General features: G+C 38.8%; 1 protein-coding gene across 4 annotated transcripts in view; it reads right to left on the bottom strand.

Annotated features, from left to right (window-relative positions):
- The window catches only part of AKAP11 (A-kinase anchoring protein 11), a 323,323-nt gene that overhangs the window by 303,919 nt on the left and 34 nt on the right, over positions 1 to 19,370 (bottom strand). For 3 of the 4 annotated variants that reach the window (XM_053707970.1, XM_053707974.1, XM_053707972.1), the window contains exon 1: positions 19,350 to 19,370. This exon is cut by the window's right edge and continues 34 nt beyond it. The gene's annotated coding sequence lies outside the window, so the exon portion shown is untranslated. Of the gene's footprint in view, positions 1 to 19,216; positions 19,308 to 19,349 lie in introns of those variants that run through there. The other variant, XM_053707971.1, reaches the window with a different exon arrangement.

Raw genomic sequence — 19,370 nt, 5'->3', positions numbered from 1 at the left:
TATCTCCAAAAATGATTACAAGAAACTCCTACACATCACCTAATGTCATAGTTTAGCAAGATATGGTGACACTTTAAAAATAAATTATTATATATCCTATATGGACACTCAAAATATGTGTGCATAGAACAATTTAAATTTCTTCATGAGTTGCTAAAAATGTATGACCGGCTTAAAAGTGTTGTATACAATCTGTCAACCCTGGGTGTTTACATAACCTAAGATGGGCACGATCATACAGATGCTACCATTGCTACAGAACACATATTGCTATTTTTGTATAAAAAATGTATGGGCTTCACTTGCTTTAGCGAAGTGAGCATGTGACCATATGTATTTATTTAAATTAAAACAAATTTGCTTATATATAAAATCAAAGCTAATATTGAGTCTACCTGCTTTATGGGAGAGAGAAAGTGAAGGAATAAATGTAGGATGCAGCTCCACTTCACTGCATATTTTTCTTCAGTGCTGCTTCTTGGTGAAAGATGTTAGGCTGAGAAATGCGTTGTATCTTAACCCGTATATGCTTATCCTTTGATATCTGTGCCCTGTCGGGTATCCACTCATACTTTTCATTTTTATGGTTTAAAGGGACATGCCACCCATATTTTTTCTTTTATGATTTAGAAAGAGAATGCAATTTTAAACATCTTTCTAATTTACTTATATTATCTAATTTGTTTTATTCTCTTGATAGTCTTTGATGAAAAGCATATCTAGATATGCTCACTAGCTGCTGATTGGTTGCTGCCCATAGAAGCATCATGTGATTGGCTCACCATGTGCATTGTTTTTTCTTCAAATAATGATATTTAACAAATGAAGCAAAATAAATTATAGAAGTAAATTGTAATGTTGTTTAAATTTCTATTATCTATCTGAATAATCTATTATCTATCTGAATAATGAAAGAAATATTTTGGGTTTAGTGGCCCTTTAACTCCCCTAATGGCTCACTGGAGTGTCGTGATCAGGGAGGTGACACACCCCTGTATTAGATCGCTAAGCTTGGTCGGAATGCCGATTTGCAATTCCTCCGGTGACTCTGAAAAGGGGGTTTGTATAGACTAGTGTTACATCTGTGCACGCTGCATCCGTATGTTTAACCTGAGACAGTCCAGCTGGTTACTGCAGAGGAACTCCTGCAGGCCCATTTATCAAGCTCCGTATGGAGCTTGAAGGGCCGCTGCTTCATAACCCTGTCCGCCTGCTCTGAGCAGGCGGACAGGAACCGCCGGAAATCAACCCGATCGAATATGATCGGGTTGATTGACAGCTCCCTGCTGGCGGCCGATTGGCCGCGAGTCAGCAGGGGGCGGCGTTGCACCAGCAGCTCTTGTGAGCTGCTGGTGCAATGTTAAATGTGGAGAGCGTATTGCTCTCCGCATTTAGCGAGGTCTTGCGGACCTGATCCGCAGTGTCGGATCAGGTCCGCAAGCCCTTTGATAAATGGGCCCCCTGGGCTCCCGACACAGAACATCCACACTGATCCTGTATGCACTTGGAAAGTTTAGCTGGGGATCTTATTAACCAGCCTTCTCGTATAGCACTTATTGTAGTGCTTAAATCTGAGTGAGTGCATTCTAGTCTTCGGGGATGGATTTGGGGCTTTGTATCGTTTTATCAGCACCATGAAACGCCTCCTTTTTGTTTTTATCTTCTATGAGTAAGATAGAGCATATGATTTTAAACAACTTTTCAAATGTACATCTATTATCTAATTTGCTTTGTTCTCTTGATATCCTAGGTCAGGGTTTGACAAACCCAGGAGCAAGGTAGTCACTGGTTCCTAAAATTTTACCTCTGGCTCCTAACTTTTCTTCATATTTTTATATACATTTACCACTGTCTAGCTAATAAAAGTATAACTGGCTCCTAAATATTCTTAGTGGCTCCTAAATTTTAAACAAATTTGTTGACCCCTGTCAACAACCCCTGGCGCCTCTTCTCTTCTTCATTTTCAATATCACTACTAGGAGCTAGCTGCTGATTGGTCCGGTTGAGGGATATACCTACTCTAAAGACGTCACTAATAGATCATTAGCTCATAAATGGTGATTGGATAAAAAAAAAAAGTTTAGCTTGTGAATTTATGTGAATGGAAATATCGATTGTTAATCTTTGTACCATTGGGATATAAGGATTTCTAACACATTATTTAACGTTATTAAAATTTAAAGTTTTAAAATAAATTTTCCCATCACATAAGGAGGTTTTCTTGTTGTTATTTTTTGTAAACCAACTACTCAAAGCTGTAAAAACAAAATTTATGCTTACCTGATAAATTTATTTCTCTTGTGGTGTATCCAGTCCACGGATTCATCCATTACTTGTGGGATATTCTCCTTCCCAACAGGAAGCTGCAAGAGGACATCCACAGCAGAGCTGTCTATATAGCTCCTCCCCTAACCGCTACTCCCAGTCATTCGACCGAAGACAAGCAAGAGAATGGAGAAACTATAGGGTGCAGTGGTGACTGTAGTTTAAAAATAAAAAATACCTACCTTAAAATGACAGGGCGGGACGTGGACTGGATACACCACAAGAGAAATAAATTTATCAGGTAAGCATAAATTTTGTTTTCTCTTGTAAGGTGTATCCAGTCTACGGATTCATCCATTACTTGTGGGATACCAATACCAAAGCTATAGGACACGGATGAAGGGAGGGACAAGGCAGGCGCTTAAAAGGAAGGCACCACTGCCTGTAAGACCTTTCTCCCAAAAATAGCCTCCGAAGAAGCAAAAGTATCAAATTTGTAGAATTTAGAAAAAGTATGAAGCGAAGACCAAGTCGCCGCCTTACAAATCTGTTCAACCAAAGCCTCATTCTTAAAAGCCCATGTGGAAGCTACCGCTCTAGTGGAATGAGCTGTAATTCTTTCAGGAGGATGCTGGCCAGCAGTCTCTTAAGCTAAGCGGATTATACTTCTTAGCCAAAAAGAAAGAGAAGTTGCCGAAGCCTTTTGGCCTCTCCTCTGTCCAGAGTAGACCACAAACAAAGCAGATGTTTGACGAAAATCCTTCGTAGCTTGTAAATAAAATTTTAAAGCACGAACCACATCAAGATTGTGTAATAGACGTTCCTTCTTTGAAGAAGGATTAGGACATAGTGAAGGAACAACAATCTCCCGATTGATATTTTTATTAGATACCACCTTAGGAAGAAAACCAGGTTTGGTACGTAACACTACCTTAGCTGCATGGAAAATGAGATAAGGGGAATCACATTGTAAAGCAGATAACTCCGAAACTCTTTGAGCCGAGGAGATAGCTACTAAAAACAGAACTTTCCAAGATAAAAGTTTAATATCTATGGAATGCAAAGGTTCGAACAGAACCCCTTGCAGAACCTTAAGAACTAAATTTAAACTCCATAGTGGAGCAACAGGTTTAAACACAGGCTTGATTCTAACTAAAGCCTGACAAAACGCCTGAACATCTGGAGCATCAGCCAGACGCTTGTGCAAAAGAATAGACAGAGCAGAAATCTGTCCCTTTAAGGAACTAGCTGACAATCCCTTCTCCAATCCTTCTTGGAAAAAAGATAATATCCTAGGAATCCTGACCTTACTCCATGAGTAACCTTTGGATTCACACCAATGAAGATATCTACACCATATCTTATGATAGATTTTCCTAGTGACCGGCTTTCGAGCCTGAATTAAGGTGTCAATGACCGACTCGGAGAAACCACGCTTTGATAAAATCAAGCGTTCAATCTCCAAGCAGTCAGACGCAGAGAAATTAGATTTGGATGGTTGAAAGGACCCTGAAGTAGATGGTCCTGCCTCAGCGGCAGAGTCCATGGTGGAAGGGATGACATTTCCACCAGATCTGCATAGCACCACGCAGGTGCTATCAAAATCACCGAAGCTCTCTCCTGCTTGATCTTGGCAATCAGACGAGGGAGCAGAGGAAACGGTGGAAACACATAAGCCAGGTTGAAGGACCAAGGCGCTGCTAGAGCATCTATCAGCCCTGCCTTGGGATCCCTGGACCTGGATCCATAACAAGGAAGCTTGGCGTTCTCACGAGACACCATGAGATCCAGTTTTGGTTTGCCCCAAAGTTGAATCAACTGTGCAAATACCTCCGGATGGAGTTCCCACTCCCCCGGATGAAAAGTCTGCCGACTTAGAAAATCCGCCTCCCAGTTCTCTACTTCTGGGATATGGACAGCTGATAGATGGCAAGAGTGAACCTCTGCCCATAGAATTATTTTTGAAACCTCCAACATTGCTAGGGAACTCCTTGTTCCCCCTTGATGGTTGATGTAGGCTACAGTCGTGATATTGTCTGACTGAAATCTGATGAACCTGACCGCAGCAAGCTGAGGCCAAGCCTGAAGAGCATTGAATATCGCTCTTAGTTCCAGAATGTTTATCGGAAGGAGTGCCTCCTCCTGAGTCCACGAGCCCTGAGCCTTCAGGGAGTTCCAGACTTCACCCCAGCCCAGAAGGATGGCATCTGTCGTTACTATTGTCCAATCTGGCCTGCGGAAGGTCATACCCTTGGACAGATGGACCCGAGATAGCCACCAGAGAAGAGAATCCCTGGTCTATTGATCCAGATTTAGTAGAGTGTACAAATCTGTGTAATCCCCATTCCACTGACTGAGCATGCACAGTTGCAGCGGTCTAAGATGTAGGCGGGCAAACGGCACTATGTCCATTGCCGCTACCATTAAGCCGATTACTTCCATACACTGAGCCACTGAAGGGCGAGAAGTGAAATAAAGAACACGGCAGGAATTTAGAAGTTTTGACAACCTGGTCTCTGTCAGGTAAATCTTCATTTCTACAGAATCTATCAGAGATCCTAGGAAGGAAACTCTTGTGAGAGCGGATAGAGAACTCTTCTTCGTTCACCTTCCACCCATGAGACCTCGGGAATGCCAGAACAATGTCCGTATGGGACCTGACGATTTGAAAATTCGACGCCTGTATCAGAATGTCATCTAGGTAAGGGGCTGCTGCTATACCCCGCGGCCTTAGGGCCGCTAGGAGTGACCCTAGAACCTTCGTAAAGATTATTGGTGCTGTGGCTAACCCAAAGGGAAGAGCCACAAACTGGTAATGCCTGTCTAGGAAGGCGAACCTGAGAAACCGATGATGATCTCTGTGTATCGGAATGTGAAGATAAGCATCCTTTAAGTCCACGGTAGTCATATATTGACCCTCCTGGATCATAGGTAGGATGGTTCGAATAGTATCCATCTTGAAGGATGGGACCCTGAGAAATTTGTTTAAGATCTTGAGATCTAAGATTGGTCTGAATGTTCCCTCTTTCTTGGGAACTACAAACAGATTTGAATAGAAGCCTTGACCATGTTCCTCCTTTGGAAGTGGGTGGATCACTCCCAAAACTAGGAGGTCTTGAACACAATGTAAGAATGCCTCTCTTTATCTGGTTTGCAGATAATTGTGAGAGATGAAATCTCCCTTTTGGGGAAGAAGCTTTGAAATCCAGAAGATATCCCTGGGACACAATTTCCAACGCCCAGGGATCCTGGACATTTCTTGCCCAAGCCTGGGCGAAGAGAGAGAAAGTCTGCCCCCTACTAGATCCGTTTCCGGATCGGGGGCTGATCCTTCATGCTGTCTTAGAGGCAGCAGCAGTTTTTTTGGCCTGCTTTCCCTTGTTCCAAGCCTGGTTAGGTCTCCAGACCAGCTTGAACTGGGCAAAATTTCCCTCTTGTTTTATATTAGAGGAAGTTGAAGCTGCGCCACTCTTGAAGTTTCGAAAGGAACGAAAATTAGTCTGTTTGGTCCTTAATTTGTTGGACCTATACTGAGGAAGGGCGTGACCTTTTCCTCCAGTAATATCAGAAATGATCTCCTTCAGTCCAGGCCCGAATAGGGTCTGCCCCTTGAAGGGAATGTTGAGAAGCTTATACTTTGAAGTAACGTCAGCTGACCAGGATTTAAGCCATAGCGCCCTACGCGCCTGAATAGCAAAACCTGAATTTTTAGCCGTTAGCTTGGTTAAATGAACAATGGCGTCAGAAACAAATAAGAGCTTTAAGCTTGTCAAGGATATCATCCAACGGGGTTTCTACCTGTAGAGCCTCTTCTAAAGACTCAAACCAGAAGGCCGCAGCAGCAGTGACTGGGGCAATGCATGCAAGGGGCTGGAGAATAAAACCTTGTTGAATAAAAATTTTCTTAAGGTAACCCTCTAATTTTTTGTCCATTGGATCTAGAAAAGCACAACTGTCCTCGACAGGGATAGTTGTACGCTTTGCTAGGGTAGAGACTGCTCCCTCCACCTTAGGGACCGTTTGCCACAAGTCCCATGTAGCGGCATCTATAGGAAACATCTTTTTAAAAACAGGAGGGGGAGAGAACGGTACATCTGGTCTATCCCATTCCTTAGTAATAATTTCTGAAAACCTCTTAGGGATTGGAAAAACCATCAGTGTAACAGGCATTGCATAGTATTTATCCAATTTACACAATTTCTCTGGGACTACAATGGTGTCACAGTCATCCAGAGTTGCTAAAACCTCCCTGAACAACACGCAGAGGTGTTCAAGTGTAAATTTAAATGTAGACATATCAGAATCAGGTTGAAGTGTCTTCCCTGAATCAGAAAAATCACCCACAGATAGAAGCTCTCCTGCTTTGGCTTCTGCACATTGTGAGGGTATATCAGACATAGCCACTAAAGCGTCAGAGAGCTCTGTATTTGTTCTAGCCCCAGAGCTGTCTCGCTTTCCTTGTAACCCTGGCAGTTTGGACAATACCTCTGTAAGAGTATGATTCATAACTGCCGCCATGTCTTGTAAGGTATACGCAATGGGCGCGCTAGATGTACTTGGCGTCCCTTGAGCGGGAGTTATAGGTTCTGACACGTGGGGAGAGTTAGTCGGCATCACTTCCCCCTTGTCAATTTCCTCTGGTGATAAATCTTTTAAAGCCAGAATATGGTCTTTATAATTTATAGTAGTGCATTTGGTACACATTCTAAGAGGGGGTTCCACAATGGCTTCTAAACATAATGAACAAGGAGTTTCCTCTATGTCAGACATGTTTAACAGACTAGTAATGAGACCAGCAAGCTTGAAAAACACTTTAATAAATGTGAAAAAGCAGAATATAAAAAACGGTACTGTGCCTTTAAGGGAAAAAAACAATCACATAAACTGCAAAACAGTGAAAAAAAGCAGTAAACTCTACGAAATTTTTACAGTGTGTATAATAGACTAAAATAGCATTGCACCCACTTGCAAATGGATGATTAACCCCTCAGGCTCAAAAACGAATCAGAAAAACGATAAAACCGTTATAAACAGTCACAAGCAAACTGCCACAGCTCTCCTCTGGCTCCTACCTGCCCTTAAAACAACTTTTGTAGCAACAAAAACCCTTTACAGAGGTCCTATGTGTCAGGGGACTCCTTCAGGGAAGCTGGATGTCTCAGACTGCAAAAACTACTGCGCAATTAGAGCGCGAAATTAGGCCCCTCCCACCATGCACTCAAAGTGAAAGGGCCATAAATAACTACTCCTAGGAGAAATCTAATCAGCAATGTGGAAAACTAGGCCCCCCAAATAAAGATTTATCACCTTCAGTAAAAAACTTTTTTTATATCTCATGCAAACGTTTTACATACTAAGTAATAAGAGCAATAAACATGAATATTACCCTTTACTGCAAGCATGATCCCAGTCGTTTGTTAAATCACTGTAATCAGGCTTACCTTAAATATATCAGGCACTGTCAGCATTTTCTAGACCTTATCATCTCTCTAGAAAAAAAAATATACTGAACATACCTCAGAGCACAGCGATACAGCTCACTTGATTCTTATCTTCTTAAAAAAAGCAGTCAGCTGCTGAAACGGTTGAACAATATATTACTACATGCTGTAATTTACATATTTTTTACACATTTATTTTAACAGTTTTTATTAAATTGAGATCTTATTGATCCTGCTTTTCCGGTGGAGATTGTTCTATCGATAGTGGAACGAATAAACTAAATAAAACACCATTGCAACTAAATTTGATCTTGTGAGTACTTTTTATTTAGTATTTTGCTTGGTGTTAACGTTACTTCACTATTGTGGTTCTGGTCTCGAGATCCATGCAGGCTCCAGCTTCTATCGCAGAGGGTTTGGAGCACCGCCATCTACGTTAAAAAATAGTGTAACGGAAGCTTCCGTTACTTTTGTACTTGGAGAGGACTGCAGGCCAGCCTCCTCCCCACTGACTATGGACCCAGGAACTTGAGGCGATTCTATTATTTTGGGAGGTGGGTGCCCAGGGTACATTTGGAGTACTTTTACCCTGGATTCAGGTTTACACAGTTTCCATGAATTCCCAGAAACTCTGAGGACTGGAGGGAACCGATACAGAGTTGAGATTCCTGTGTTTTGTTGGAGTATAAGGTTACAGCCCAATTCAGTATTGCCTGCTCCAACCACCACCACCACCACCACCCCTAGACTCAGAATGTTTGAGCTTATTGCAACCTCCTGCTGTTGTGTGGTCTGTATATCTAGTCTAGGTGTGAGACACAGAGGAGGAGATTACACACAGCACAGACAATCTAATGCTGAGACCCCCTGCTGTTATGTGTCTGTATATCTAGTCTAGGTGTGAAGTGTCTTTCTGTTATTGTGAGAGTCATCCATTGTCCTTTTGTAAGTCAGGATGTGATTAGAATCTTGTTTAACTAACCATTGTCTGATGTTTGTCTCATTGTATAATATTTGTTATAACTACCCCCCTTTTGTTGGAAATGTATAAAAGCTGTGTTTTCTGTGCAATAAAGCAGTTCCTTTTTTGACCCTCAAGCATTCAGTCTCAGTTAATGTTCTTGAAGGTAGCTCTAACAACTTGCAGCTGCCGTTATTCTAATAGCGGCAGGTACCCAGTGGAGGTTCATGGGTTGGCGTTTGGTGGGAGGAAGCTGACTTTAGTGGGTACACCAAGTCTGGAGTACCGAGACCCGCTACAGATAGTAAACACCAAAAATTGTATTGTTTTAAAAAGATAGATAATCTCTTTAGTTACCATTCCCCAGTTTTGCATAACCAACACTGTTATAGAAATATACTTGTTACCTCTGTAATTACCTTGTATCTAAGCTTCTGCTGACTGCCTCCTTATCTCAGATCTTTTGACAGACTTGCATTTCAAGCAATTAGTGCTGACTCTTAAAGGGACAGCCAACACCCGCCACAACTGGATTCTATATGTTTGTAACGCAAACGAAGATCCGCCTACACCGGCTCCCTTCTCTATTACCTCTATCCTTGTCCTAGGAATCCTTCCAAATACATACGTCACTCTACTCAAAATATGGTCGCCAGACTCCTCCCCCTCCTTCCCCATCTCATTTCCAAATCACGCTCATCTATGAAGGGATTGATGACGCGCACGATATGTCATTGTGCATGCACATTTGTAAATCAGTCAGATCGTACACAGCAATCGGACTTGACACATCCAATTAATTAAATAAGTGTTAAGTAATACGGTACTGTTAAAAATATAATACGTCGGAGACTATTAGGGAGCATAAAGTTCCGCTTTTTTCGTTCCTATTGAATCACACATGCGCGAAACGCCGTGAACGAGTTTGAAGATTCTGACCGAGGATTCCATTCTCATTGGAGGATGGATTGAAAGAGAAGGTTAGTACGTAACAGTGGGGGGAGTTTGGTGGCCATTATTTCGACTACATTAGCGGATCTTCGTTTGCGTTACAAACAAATGGAATCGGTTGTGTCGGGTGTTGACTGTCCCTTTAAATAAACTTCACGTGCATGTGCACAATGTTATCTATATGAAAAAACATGCACTAACACCCTCTAGCTGTGAAAAAATGTCAAATGCATTCAAATTAGAGGTGGCCTTCAAGGGCTAAGAAATTAGCATATGAGCCTACTAGAATCACGAGAGAGAAAACTTGGGTTTTATGTCCCTTTAATACTGAAAAGTTATGTTTTTGTGGTTAATTAAAAACAAAAACACCCCAGTAAACAATATAAAACAGATAACTGAAGCAATTAAATAGGTACACAACTAAACAACACTAAGGGGTCGATTTATCAAAGGCTTTCGCCAGTCTTTGAGCCCCTACGGGTGCAGGTTCCCACAAGAGAACCTGCTTGCCGTATTTAACAAGCGGCGGTCATCAGACTGCTGTTTTTCTAACCTTTCGCCACCTCTAAGGTGGTGAAATCCAATCTCCGCTGTATAGTCCAACCGGGGAGATTGATAGCTCCTGCCCACGCATGTTTGGCTGTGCGTGGGCAGAGTGCGGGATTTGCACGCGAGTGCAAAATAGCGCTTGTGTGAAATGGTAAATTCCTCCGGGGAAATTTGCCCCACCAGAGGCAAGCTGCTGCGGACAGGGGCGCATATATGCGCCCCTGTCCGCCTCAGCTTGATAAATCTACCCCTAAGTGATGCGCTGGTTTTGGTCTTCGCCATGACAACACATCCAGAAACACTTGCTATTTATAAAACTCTTCAACAAGATAATACAGGAACATAAATACCATCCCTGCTGAGCAATTAAAATGTCACAATGGACTTCTGCTGGCAAGGTTGCCTTAAAACAGCATGTGCCCAGAATATAAATAGCCGTTTTAAACTGCTGCTATAGTAGAGAATGTGTATGTTGTGATACTCTAACAGCTAAAGAACAGGTCTCACATTTTGCTGAAGCATTTGTTATTCATCATCTTAAATGGTAAAATATGTCAATAAAATATAAAAGTTTCTATGCTGCATTATAAAACATTAAAAAAAATCAAACACAACAGAATGTGTGCCGAAATAGAACTAAACAATGCATTTTGTTATGTGGCTTAAGAATGCAGCACTGGCCTCTTTTCTGACCTGGAAGTCCTGTGGGTGCAAAATATTTTACCCATGTAAACTTAAATCATTTAAACACCCATGTGTACACCCCAATTAAACTAAATTCAGAGTTTTTTCAGCGAGTTATTCACACAAATATGTTATTGTTATTCTTTTAAGAACCCAAGTACTACAGAAATATTAAAATATGGACCTGCCATTTTACAAACACAAACATAAATGATGTGTTATTTTTCATAATGTGCATAGTTAAAACATGCACCTAGGGGTTGCTGTTTGCTAAATATTACAAGAACGTGTTTAACAGATGCACATTTTGCATACTTCCCAAAGCAGTTAGGATATCAGTTATCAAAAAATAGAACAAAACAAATATTATTTTGTAAAATTGCACCCTCTCTCTTTGCTGTCTAGCTGGATTCCAATGAGGGGTCACTTGTCTCTTTGGAGAAAAAAAGGGTGAGTCAATTGTAGTTCCATTAGATCCCTTTTCCCCCTTAGACAAAATGCATTTAAACTTTGTTTTTAGCTCCAAACTTTTTGGTGACTCGTAGATTTTGAACAATTTTGTTGAGTCCTGATATTCATGGTATTAGCAGCGCAAAATAATAGTAGCATATGGGTTTTTCTGTTATGTGCGCTATTAACAGCCTTTAGAGTCAGCTTTTCTGGACAAGGGTTATGAACTAGACCTTGATGAAGGAGATCCCTTGTTCAGTTTAGAAGTGCAATTACTTGTCTAACTTTACGTCTACAAGGTATTCTGGAAAACACCTTTCCAAATGATGTGTGATGAAGTTTCCATGAGTACCATTATTTGTCTTCTCAAAAAATAATCGGGGATAGCAAATGGAGTGTTTTAAAGAATTTACAAGACAAAACTGCTGTTATGCCTTAGAGATGACTCTCTGCCCCCCAAAAAAGCCTGTAGGATTCCTAAAGCTGCCAATGACTTGTTTTCCTTACCTATCCCTTGACAAAGAACACTGATCTAGGTCTGCTGATGTCTTTTTAAATTAAAACAAATCCTACACCCTCTCAACCCCCAAACATTCGCTCTATAACTCCACAAAACTTAGATGGGATAATGGCTAGGAATTATCTCCTTTCTAGATGACTAAATAAGTAGTGATCACTTGCCACCAAGTTTCACAGAAGAGCGTGCTGATATCCAGATGATTGACCCCATATAAAGCAACAAAACACTATTAGCCAGAATATGCTCTCCCTGTGTGCCATCAAATGCTGTCTGAGTCCTGCAGTTCTACCAGGTCCCATTACAAAGCCAGCACAGCTTGCCACCATGATTCTCCTAAAAGACCTGTTTTCTAAGGATGGAGGCCTTCATCTACCAATACACTTGAGATAATCTTAACTTCTTCTGAGAACCATGTACAGAAATAATTAGTGGCCACATTTTCCTCTTGCATCGGTTAAGTATTTTTGTTTCTATAGCGGTCTGCGATACTCCTGCTAAAAGCCAATTTCTTATAGGTTTTAGCATGTTTACGCAGTTCAAGGTTCTGAAATCCACAGCATCCTCTAATTAAATGGAAAAAGCCCATGGTACACTGTTTAGCTGTTTGTTTTGGGGGGTTTTGTGTGGGGGCTGGGTAATTCTCTCCCCAATGATGAAATTGGCTTTTGCAATACTGTATTATAAATTAACATAGTTCTTACAGAAAGCATTGTGGTGTTGGGACCTCAAAGGTAGATATATCACTAAAACATGTTTACATATAGCATTTTAATCATCATGATTTATTTGTATGTTAATATGTTATTAAGTGAATATTAAAAGGGACACTAAACCCTAACATTTTCTTTCATTATTTAGATTGAGAATACAAATTTAAACAACATTACAATTTACTTCTATTATTTATTTTGCTTTATTTTTTTAGATATTCTTAGTTGATGAAAAAGTAATGCACATGGGTGAGTCAATCACCCCAGGCTTCTATGTGCAGGAACCAATCAGCAGCTACTGAGCCTATCTAGATATGCTTTTCAGCAAAGATATCAAGAGAATAAAACAAATTAGATAATAGAAGTAAATTAGAAAGTTGTTTAAAATTGCGATGCTCTTTCTAAATCATGAAAGGAAAAAAAAAGTGTGTTTCATATGTCCCATTAATCATTTTCCTTTCATTATTACGTATGTGCAACATGTAAGTATTTTGAACAATACCTTTATTTGTTGCTTCAAAAAATGGAAGATGCTTAATGGGACACTGAACCCAAATTTTTTCTTTCGTGATTCAGATAGAACATGCAGTTTTAAGCAACTTTCTAATTTACTCCTATTATCAATTTCTTTGTTCTCTTGCTTTCTTTATTTGAAAAAGAAGGCATCTAAGCTAAAGGAGCCAGCCATTTTTTGTTCAGTACCCTGGACAGCACTTGTTTATTGGTGGGAGAATGTATCCACCAATCAGCAAGAACAACCTAGGTTGTCACCAAAATGGTCCGGCATCTTAACTTACATGCTAGTTTTTCAAATAAAGAGAAAGAAGAAAATTGATAATAGGAGTAAATTAGAAAGTTGCATGCTCTATCTGAATCACGGAAGAAAAAAATTGGGTCCAGTGTTCCTTTAAATACATAATATGATACTATAATATATGTGAATATCATAAAAAAGAGCATTTGTGCATACAGTGTTTAGTATATATGATTTTGTCTTTTCCACTTTGGATTTTAAAGCATGTGTATACAGTGAAGAACGAACAAAATGGAGAAGGGGAATATGCGAGTACTCTATAGTTTGCATGGCAGCAAGGTACCTTTTATGTTTTTACTCTCTTCTATGGGTTTTGTGCTTCCTGATGTATTTCTGTAGAGAAAATATGAAACTGGAATCTTAACAGCTAATCTGCACTTGAAACTCAACAGGACACGTTTAAATAAATATCATATGATAACATGGATCAGAGGAATTATAAACAGACTAGAACCTGACCATCAAGGTGTCTCTAGCAATCACCCTTCAGACTTTTTTCAACAACCAAAATTAAAACAATGTTCAGAACACAGACCTGAGTCTAGGGAGAAAAAAAAAAAAAGTCATAATGGAGGTAACCCAATTGCTCATTCTTTGCATCCATTACTGTGATAGAATCAAGACACAGCCCAGATAGAAAAATATGAAATGCTTTAATTTTCTCAGATATTGTTATGAGTATACAAAAAAGGTACATGGTAAGGCTGACCAATCAAAAGCAAGAAAATGCTGACTTCATACAGGAACCTTTAATACTCTGGGAACCAGTAACATCATGAAAATAAAAAAATATTCTCTCTCTAGGTATCCTTTTTTGAAAAGCCGGTAGGTAGGCTCAAGAGTGTCCATGTGTCTGCAGCACTAATTGGCAGAAGTTTTGCAAGAATGTTAAACATTTGCAAGAACAATAAATGGCAGCGCTTCTTCCTGCCATGTAGTGCCCCAGCCGTGAACATGCTACCTACCTAGGATTCTCTTTAACAAAGAATTCCATGAGAACCATGCAAATGTGATAATTAAATTAACTGGAAACTTTTTTATTTTATTTTCCATTACTTTATGCTCCGTCTGAATTTAGAAAGAAAAATTTGGGTTTCACGTCTCATTGGGTGAAAAAAACTGTTAATCATAGGCTTTAATCAGTTTAGTCTGGGTCTGTGGCATTTTAAGCCAAAGTGAGGTGAAAAGTGCTTTACAAAACAATTATTTCAACCACAACTATGCAAGTTTTATCTCAACCAATTATTCTTCAATTATGCAGCATCTCCAAAACAATACCTTTAAAAAAGAAAAAAAACACCTCAGACCAATAGCTGAGGCATTTATTTAATTTTTAATCAGTCTCAATATTAAATAAAAATATAATTATGCTAACCAAAACGTTTTCTATATGACACACTAGTAACAAATTCCAGTAACAAAAGAGCTACAGTACATATCATTTTACTTAATTGTTGACTTTTTGGACACGTTACTTAAAACACACTTGCCTGTGGCTGTCTCTTAAAGGGCCATAATACCCAAATGTTGAAACACATGAAAGTGATGCAGCATAGCTGTAAAAAGCAGACTAGAAAATATCACCTGAATATCCCTATGTAAAAAAGAAAGATATTTAACCTCAAAATGTCTCAAGTATTCACACCCCATTGAAAAGGACTTTAAGCAGCAAATCCGTATGTCTGTCCCGGGACAAGCAGGGAGCGAGCCTCGTGCACACTAATGTTATTTCCTATTAAGGAAATTTACAAAGGCCGTGTTCGGCAAGCGCTCAGAGCCAGCGCCCGAGCACTTCTGCTCCAGCGATGGATGACGTGGCGCTAGGAGAAGTCACAAGTGAGGGAGCTTAGAAAAAAATATTTGCATGCACAAAGGGATCTGCTGCACAATAATTGAGTACTCAAATATAATTCATATGTGAGACGCTTCTATTTACATGCAATATTTCTAATACCTTTTAAGTATTAGAAATATTGCATGCAAATAGAAACGTCTCACATATCAATTATATATATGTACTCCATTATTGTGCAGCAGATCCATTTGCGCATCTTGAACGTTTATTATAAGCTCCCTCACTTGTGAAATAAAATTATTTATTACAACATTTATATATTATTGTAAACATGGCAGCCTTCACGAGCAACACGTGTGTGTGTGTATATATATATATATATATATATATATATATCTATATATATATATATATATATATACAACACATACATACATATACAGTATACATATATATATAAATACATACATACATACATACACACACACACGTTGCTTGTGGAGGCTGCCATGTTTACAAGCGTCTGAGCTCGCTCTGAAAAGTCCCAGCTTTTCTAGCACGCTGGAAACGCTGGGACTTGCGTCATCAGCAAACGCCCAGCACTGAGCTTAGAAGTCTACACAAAACGCTTGAAACAATATCTGAGTCTCATGAGATCACAGTAAAAGAGTTCATGACCTCAGCACTGTTGATGCTGATTGGCTGCAGTTCATTTGTTCATTTATTTTTACCTGCAGCTGGATAGCAGCTGAAGTATAACTTTTTACACAGGACTTACTCTGGTGAGCTGAGGAAATTGTGAGGTAAAATAATTTCCTTTTTACATAGAAATGCTCAGGTGATATTTTCCTGTCAGCTTTTTACAAGCTATACTGCATCACTTTTCAAGTGATTTAGCATATGAGTATTATGTCCCTTTAACATTCAGAGCCTAAACTGGAAATAGATCTGGCAAGCCACGGGAAACTGGTTCATTTTGCCTTCTGCAGTACATGTGAATTTTGTTATAAGAATTGGAAAATGAGCACTCTTGGAGTCAGATTCTATCAGCTTATGTATTTTTATGTATGCACAAAATAACAAGTCCCACTAAACTGGCCACATACACTGCTCCATTTTGTCCTGATCATTTGAACTACTTTATCTCATATAATTAAAGGGACATAATAACCTCATATGCTAAATCACTTGAAACGAATGCAGTATAACTGTAAAAACTGACAGGAAAATATCACCTGAGCATCTCTATGTAAAAAAGGAGATATTTTACCTCACAATCTCCTCAGCTCAGCAGAGTAAGTTCTTTGTAAAAAGTTATACTCAGCTGCTGTCCCAGCTGCAGGTAAAAAAATAAAAAAAAATGAAGAAGATGAACAGCAGCCAATCAGCATCAGCAGTGCTGAGGTCATGAACTCTTTTACTGTGATCTCATGAGATTTGATAGTAAGCTGAATAGGGAAATAATATGAGAGTGCACGAGACTCATCCCCTAAGCTGTCCCAGGACAGACATACTAATATGCTGCTTAGAAATCCTTTACAGTGGGAGGTGGCTACTGAGAAACTTTTGAGGTAAAATATCTTTCTTTTTTACATAGAGATGTTCAGGAGATATTTTCTAGTCAGCTTTTTACAGCTATACTGCATCACTTTCAAGCGTTTAAACATTTGGGTATTATGGCCCTTTAATCAAAAATAGTCTTTGTTTTCTTGTTTAAATTATAAAATATAATACAAGCGTGTGTATAAAAGAGTACACATTAGGCATGTCTAGCCTCATGCCTAGTGACCGTAATGTGGCCTTCCAGAGGTTTAGATCTGGCTAAATACCTCGGCAAATGGGCTAATAGACAGTTATATGCAAGCAATAGTGCTATAATAAAATGAGCTGACACATTAACGCATTTTTCTTTTACACTTTTAAAGCCCTTTAGAAGGGCATGAAACCCCAAAAAATTATGTTATGATTCAGATAGAGCACATCATTTTAAATAACTTTCCAATATACTTCTAATTTAGAAAATGTTAATTCTCTATCCTTTGCTGAAGGAAAAGCAATGCACTACTGGTGGCCAGCTAAACATATCTAGTGAGAAAGTGTAGGATATGTACATATTTTTCAAATGATACCAAGAGAATTAAATTTGAAAATAAAGTGAACTTAAAAAGTGTCTTAAAATGACATACTTTTGAATCATTTAAGTTTAATTTTGAATTTCCTATCCCTTTAAAGATTCAAACATTTTCTTTTATCAACCAGTTTTTCTTGTATATTTTATATGCAGAAAGACCAGGATACATGCAGGACCTCTTAGTGCTTTAGCTATGCAGCGCTGTTTCACATCAGGCTGTTCTCTTCAAACAGCGCTGTGCTCTGGCTGCACTGTGCAAATTTTCCTTAACACAGTACAGCAAGAATAAAGAGCTGTTTCAAGAGAACAGTCAAATACAGGGCAGCACAGCGGCAGTGCATTGATTGATGACTGGCTCTCAGGTACTTTTTTAACCGTGCCCCCTAGCATTTCCTAATCTGCAAAGCAGTGACTCCTGAATGCAAGCCGTTCATGTGAGCAATGTGCCTTTTTATTCCTACATTTTTAACTTATATTTATGTTATATTAGACCAAGAGCAAAGGAAATAAATTTATTCAACAGACATTTTGAAAACTTAAACATTTATTTATTTATTTTCTCTGCAGCTAATTTGCAATGCAATTTTCAACTGTTCCAATATATTATAAAACATTTAAAAATGCTTTATTTTCCAGTTAATCAAACGCACTACAAAAAAAAAAAAAAAAGAAAAAAGGGTTGCTTCTGGGTAAATAAGCTTAACAAAAATATTGTGGCATATTTTTGTTAAGCTTATTTACCCAGAAGCAACATTAATAAAGAAAGACTGCTAACTCATAAATCCATATAAACATACAACATAATAATGTTTTAAGACTGTCACTTAAATGGACACTGAACCCACGTTTTTTTATTTCATGATTCAGATAGAGCATGCAATTTTAAGCAACTTTCTAATTTACTCTTATTATCAATTTTTCTGCGTTCGATCTTTATTTAAAAAGCAGAAATGTAAAGTTTAGGAGCCGGTCCATTTTAGGTTCAGCACCCTGGATAGCGCTTGCTTATTGGTGGCTACCTTTAGCCACCAATAAGAAAGCATAACCCAAGTTCTGAACGAAAAATGACATTCCTGTTTTTTTAAATAAAGATAACAAAAGAACAAAGAAAATTTGATAATAGGAGTAAATTAGAAAGTTGCTTAAAATTGCATGCTCTCTCTGAATCATTAAAGAAAAAATGTTGGGTTTAGTGTCCCTTTAAATCTTTATTTGCAAAACATGACACAATGTGCTGCCAAATAATTGAAAAACCCTGGTATGATAGCGGACAATCCAGACTATCTGCTCCAAGCAATCACTGTGTAATGTGTATCTGGTTCAATCTGCAGCATACCTAGGCTACAAAAGATGTATTTCAACCTCACTAGAGAATGCACCCTTTACATTGTTTCATTTGAATGCTATACAATCCTACCATCTTTTAAATCCACCTCCTAGATTAAAACTAAATTATATCATAAATGATGTAAAGCAATATTTCTCATATACTCTTGCTTATTTTACATCTAAGGATTTCTTAAATTAAATCTCACCTCAATTAGGACTTATAAAATATGTTAATAATAATGTTGCAGAAAATAAAAACAATATTGTAACATATACCAGGGATCTACTATTTGGTAAATCAGAGGTTTTAATCATTTCTTACGCACATCACCTTTCCCATGATAATCTAGACTCCCTGTAGAATAACTAATTAGTTTCCATTAATATATTTAACAGAGTGGTGAAAAAAAAGTATTCTGCATACAGGCTGTTTCGTGCAACGATTCATCTTTATATTCCAGAAATTTCAATTTACTGCAATTTAGTCAAAACATTAACCCCTTTAACTCCATATAAAAGAGTTTCTCATAATCCCAATCACAGATAACCTTTCAGGTGCCGAAACTATGATTTGACTGACAGACAGCGCTACAGCGTATTCCCTTTCGGCAGCTACCTGATTAACTACTGCATTTTTCTTTCACCTGGGATGTGGGAGGGCCCAGACATCATGGAAAATGCATTACAAGACAGCAGCATATTATAAACAGGACACTAACGAGCATGTTACAGTACAGGCCGGTTATTACCCCTGACAATCCAAGAAGGCT

The sequence above is a fragment of the Bombina bombina genome, chromosome 3 (genome assembly GCF_027579735.1).
Source record: "Bombina bombina isolate aBomBom1 chromosome 3, aBomBom1.pri, whole genome shotgun sequence".
In the NCBI taxonomy this organism is placed as follows: domain Eukaryota; kingdom Metazoa; phylum Chordata; class Amphibia; order Anura; family Bombinatoridae; genus Bombina; species Bombina bombina.
The sequence above is the reverse complement of the archived record's forward strand: the minus strand, read 5'-3'. Positions and strand labels throughout refer to the sequence as shown.